The sequence below is a fragment of the Hirundo rustica genome, chromosome 6 (genome assembly GCF_015227805.2).
Source record: "Hirundo rustica isolate bHirRus1 chromosome 6, bHirRus1.pri.v3, whole genome shotgun sequence".
Classification (NCBI taxonomy): Eukaryota; Metazoa; Chordata; class Aves; order Passeriformes; family Hirundinidae; genus Hirundo; species Hirundo rustica.
In genome coordinates this window covers 2,411,288-2,416,612 of record NC_053455.1, presented here as the reverse complement: position 1 = coordinate 2,416,612, position 5,325 = coordinate 2,411,288, and positions in this window count along the sequence as shown.

The following is a 5,325-nucleotide window of genomic DNA, read 5'->3' as shown; positions in this document are numbered from 1 at the left end:
CCCGACTTCCTCCTCCTCCTCCTCTCCTCCTCCTCCTCCTCCTCTCCTCCTCCCGCTCTCCTCTCCCCTACGATTCCCCGGCTTTTGCCCAGAGCCCGCTGCCTCCTGCCCTGCCCCGCTCCCTGTCCCTGCCCATCTCCTGTCCCCGTCCCTGCCGCGGTCCCTTGTAGGACCCCTTGTCCCTCGTCCGCCCCATTGTCGCCCCGGCTCTGCGCCCCACACACGCTCCGTGCCGACCCCACGGCCCTCACAGCCTCCCCCTCGCACCCCAAATCCCCCCCCGAACCCCTCCTGAACCCCCATCACACCCCTACACCACCCCTGAACCCCGGACACACCCATCCCTGCACCCAGAGCCCCCCTAAACCCAGCCCTGCCCTCTCCCACCCTCCAAGCGCCCCATGCCTGGTTCCTTCCATGGCTCCCCCCGCAAAAAAATAAAAAACAAACAAACAAACAAACAAACAAACAACAAAAAAACCAAAACAAACACCCCCCCAAAAAAACAAACAAAAAAACCCCAAAAAAACCAACAAAAACCCCAAAAACCTGGATCCCTCCCAACCCTTCCCTCACCAACAGCTCCCATCCCCCTGACCCAAACCCCTCCCTGTCCCTCAAACCCTGCCCAACTCCCAAAAATTCCCATTTAGCGCACAGCTCGGGGGGGATCACCCAGTATTTTATATTTTCTTTTCAGTCAGTATGAGCCCGCATGCCCGATTTGGGGGATTTCAGGTGGAAGATTTGGGAGGCCTGGAGGGAGCTGATGGGGTTTTTGTAAGGCGCGTGCCCGGAGAAGCTGTGGCTGCCCCAAATCCCTGGAATTCTTCCAGGCCAGCTTGGACGGGGCCTGGAGCAGCCCGGGATAGTGGGAGGTGGCCCTGCCCACGGCAGGGGGTGGAATGGGATGGGATTTAAGGTCCCTTCCGACCCAAACCATCCTGGAATCCCATGATTTTACGAAAGGAATTTCCTCTATCCCCCAGGCAGGGCTGGGGCAGGGGGCACAGCAGAGCTGGGGAGGGGCACAACCCCCAAAACAAACAGCCCCAAAACAGCCCAAAACAGCCCCAAACAGCCCAAACCAGCCGTGCCAGCGCCCACAGCAGCAGGGCGGGACGCAGCTCCCTTTGGGAGCAATCCCAAAAGGGTGACAGCGGGGGCCCCGCAGAGCAGCCGGCAGCCGCGGTCCGGCTTTCCCCTCCCGTTTCCACAGCAACCCCCGCTGACAGATTTCCTTCGATGACTTGATTTCCTCCGCTGCCCTGCCCGTCACCCCGGCCATCCCAAAAAACCGCACCCAGAGGTGTCCCTGGCACCCACCTGGAACATCCCCGGCACCCAGCACGGAGCTGGCAGAATCTCCACCGTGACCCCCGGCAGGACCCGCGTGGGTCATAAAAAGCCTCCGGTGGTCATTTCAGGGGGCCATAAATTCCCTAAAAAGCCGCCAGCACGCGGGGTTTTTGGGGTTTTTTTGTGGGGTTTTTTTTGGTCATTATCAGCAGTTAGTCTCTGGTGCCTCGCTGGTGGTGCCGATGGGCACATCCAGCCCTGCTTGTTTTGGGATAAAAGGAGGATGCAGCGCCCACTCCAGCGCAGCCATCCCTGCTCAACAGCCAGGAGAAAGCCGGGGAGAGGGAAATTAATTAGCAAATTAAGGCTAGCACTGCGACATTTCCCTTTTTTTTTTTTTCCCATGGATTTCGCAGCTGGCTCCATAAAACTGGCGCGTGCCCCACAAATCCCAGATCTCCCATTTCTCCGGAATATGGTGATGGGAGCTGCAAAATTTGGAAGTGGAGAAGAGGAGACGGCCCCAGGGCAGGTTTGGTTGGGGGTTTTTTTGTTTTTTGGGTTTGGTTTTTTTTTTTTTTTTTTTTTGGTGTTTAAATCCATGGAATGGCGAGGCAGAGCAGCAGGGAGCATCCCGGGGAAAAGGCCAGCGTGGGTGCCTGGGGACACGCCAGGATGGGAACTCGAGGACCTTTCCCTCCCCTGGAGACCTCCCCCGTGCTGAGATGAAGCAGGAATGGAGGTCCGGTCATCAAAGGGAGGAGGATTCATTAAATCCACCCCCGTTTAGCCTTTTCCAAGCACGGCCCAGGGCGAGGGGAGAGCTCCCTCCCCCTCCTCACCGCCCCGACAAACCCTTCCCCAGCTGGTTTTGGGAAAATTCCGGGGTTTTTCAGGGCAGGGGATGGATTCTGGAGGCTATACTTAGCGGCAGACAATGCAGGCCCCCTCCCAGAAGCCGCTTGTTCCCCTCGTGCTCCTCCCCGCTGCCCCGAAAATGTCGGATTTCAGCAGAAAATCAGCAATTAAAAGGCTCCGGACCTGCGGATGGTCAGCACCCACCTCGCCGGGGATATTTTTAGAGGACAAAGGGAGTTTGTTGGGAACATAACAATTATTTCTGGATGCTCCTGGTGCCGCGGGTGCTGAAGGTGCCAGGGGAGGGGGACAGTGGCACTTCAGAGGGACACAGCTCCACACCTCCATCCCTGTGGCTCTCCCAGGGTTTGGAGAAGGGATGGACGGCAAAGGCGGGCAGGATCCGGAGCCTCAGCCGTAAAATGGGAGACGGCTGCACGCAGGGCCACAGGGCAGCGCTGTGTGCTGGGAGAAACCACTCTGGAGGCTCTACTGATGCTGCTTCCCCATGGGAAACAGGCTCCTCATCACCACCATCATCATCCTCATGGAATCCCAGAGGAGCTTTGGGTCGGAAGGGACCTTAAAGCTGATCCCATTCCACTCCCTGCCATGCCAGAGATGCCTTCCACCAGCCCAGGATGCTCCAACCTGGCCTTGGACACTTCCAGGGATCCGGGGGCAGCCACAGCTTCTCTGGGCACCCTGTGCCAGGGCCTCCCCACCCTCCCAGCCAGGAATTCCCAATTCCCAATCTCCCACCCATCCCTGCCCTCTGGCAGTGGGAAGCCATTCCCTGTGTCCCGGCACTCCTCACCCTCTCCCTGTGAGAGGATGAATCCACTGAGGATCAAGAGATGCTGCAGAAACTGGAAATGGGGATAGGGAAAGGTTGTGGGTGTTGGTGCCTTCCACAGTTTTCCTTGGCTGGAGGAAGGAGGTGCCAGGCTCAGCAAACCCGGCACGGAAATCACATGGAAAAGAACCGGCCAATTATGTTCTGAGTTTAATTAGCACCAGTGGGAGACGGGAGGGTGGTCCTGGGGAAAGGCAGCACAAACCTTCCATCAGGCACTGGAGAACCCACCCAGAAACATCAACTCAGGATGGATCCCGCTCGGAATCGCATCCCGAACCAACCCTGTGGAGCTTCCTCCCTCGGGGAAAACTCACCCGGGCGCAGCTCCCAAATCCCATCCCACCATCCCTAGGAGGAGGAAGAGGGATGGGAGGGAACACGCACAGAGTGCTGCCTGGCCCCTGCCCCATGTGGGGAGCAGGATCGGGGTTCTGGGGGGCTGGGACGGGCTCTGCCCCCTGTCCTAGGGTAACTTTATGATGCCTGTATCCCCAATCCTCTGTTCTGTTTGTGCTGTTTATTGAGTTCTGTGCCTTTAGGACTGGTTCTAAGAGCAAGGAGAAGTGCAGAGTTTGTTTTGAGAAAACTGCCTGACTCCGAAATATTCCTCTCTGGACGGGGTGTTCGGCGGAGGCTTGGGGAGACTGCAGGGCAGAGATTTTTTTCCTTTGCTTTTAGTTAGTTTCAGCTAGATAGGGCAGAGAATTTCCCTGGACTGTTTTTTTTTCCTTTTTCTTGGAACTGTTTAAACCTGCTCTGGACTGAAAACCCAGGGGAGCACTGGGGGCTGCACCTGCGGCCCACCGGGGCCTGGACCTCGGCATTTTCCAGCAGCGCCGGAGGGACTGGGACTGAGGAGAGACTGAGAGAGAGAGCCGAGCTACACCCACGGCAAGGACTTTCTCAATTTGCCATCTCACTTCAGAAGGAGAGGTTTTATTGTTTCATACTATTCATTCTTTCTACTTGTATGCACTTCATTTGTTTAGTAAAATAGTTTTTTCCACTTTTCTCCAAAGAGGGTTTTGGTTTTTTTTTTTCCCGGACCGGTTGGAGGGAGGGGCCACGTGGGTTTGCTTCCTTAGAGGGATCCTATACAGGGGTTTTCTCCCAAATTTGTCCCAAACCAGGACACCCCCCCAGATCCACAATGAGGGGTTCACCCCTTCACCCCCACAGCTTCTGAAGGCTGGGGACCCCCTGAGCGTCCCACCAGGATCCTTACTACGGACGCTCCCTACTCCCACTTATTTCAGGAGCTCCCCTGCGCCTCTCCCCAGCTCCAGAGCGTTGGAACTGGCCGGCACTTCCACAAAACCCACCAAAACCCAGGAGTGAGAGGCTCAGCCCATCCACTGCCCCGCCTGAGGCAGGATTGGCCTAAACCTGCCCTCCGGAGCAGAGAAGGCAATAAATGCACCATCGTCCTCCAATTCCAACTCTCCCTTAAAGCCTTGGGAGCGTTTTAGACCTCCGAGAGCCGAAGTGATGCAAACAACTGTCACTTTATTGTCACGTCCAGCCGTACTGCAAAAGGCACACAACAAACTTCACTGGTACAAAAGAATTTCGCTCCGGGGATTTTTTTTTTTTTCACGTGATTTTCCTTGAGCTTTCTTGATTTTTTTTCTTTTTTTTTTTTTTTTTTCCCCCTCGCTCCTTTTGCAACGCAGTCACTGGGCTCTCCCATCGCCCTGACGGGAAGATCCTTTCACAGAAAGGATTATTTTTGTGCAGACAAGACAGCTCCTTATTTATTGCAGGGGGAATGGGCCCCCCCAAGGGGGAAAAAAACGGGAATAAATGGCACCTCTGTGTCCTCCACTGCTGCTCCATCACAGCCCTCCACATCAGCCCAACCCCGACCCCCACCGCTCCAACTCCAGCTTTGGAGGCAGGATAAAACGGGATGGGGCTGCCCCTTCCCCATTTCTGAGCAACGCGGAGCGTTCCCTCACACAATTTGTCCCTTTTTTTCCCCCTCCAGCTCCGTGTTTCCGCAGCGTGGGGGTCCCATTTGGAGCACCCAGAGGCGGGGAAGGAGAGGCTGGGGATGAATTTGGGGGATTTTCCTGCCTGAAACTCACGCTGCTGGTGCACACGCTGCAAACCCAGCCGTGGATGGGGGCTGGAGTCACAGACGTTATCCCAGCACCCGAAGAGAGAGTTTTTGGGGGGTATTTGGTGGGGTCTCCCCCAAACCGGAGTGGGGCACACAGCCCTGAGCCCCAGCAGCATCCTTCCAGCTGCCCTGTGTGGATTTGGGGAGATAAGGAACCTTTAGGGACCACCATCCTGCCCTGCCAGCG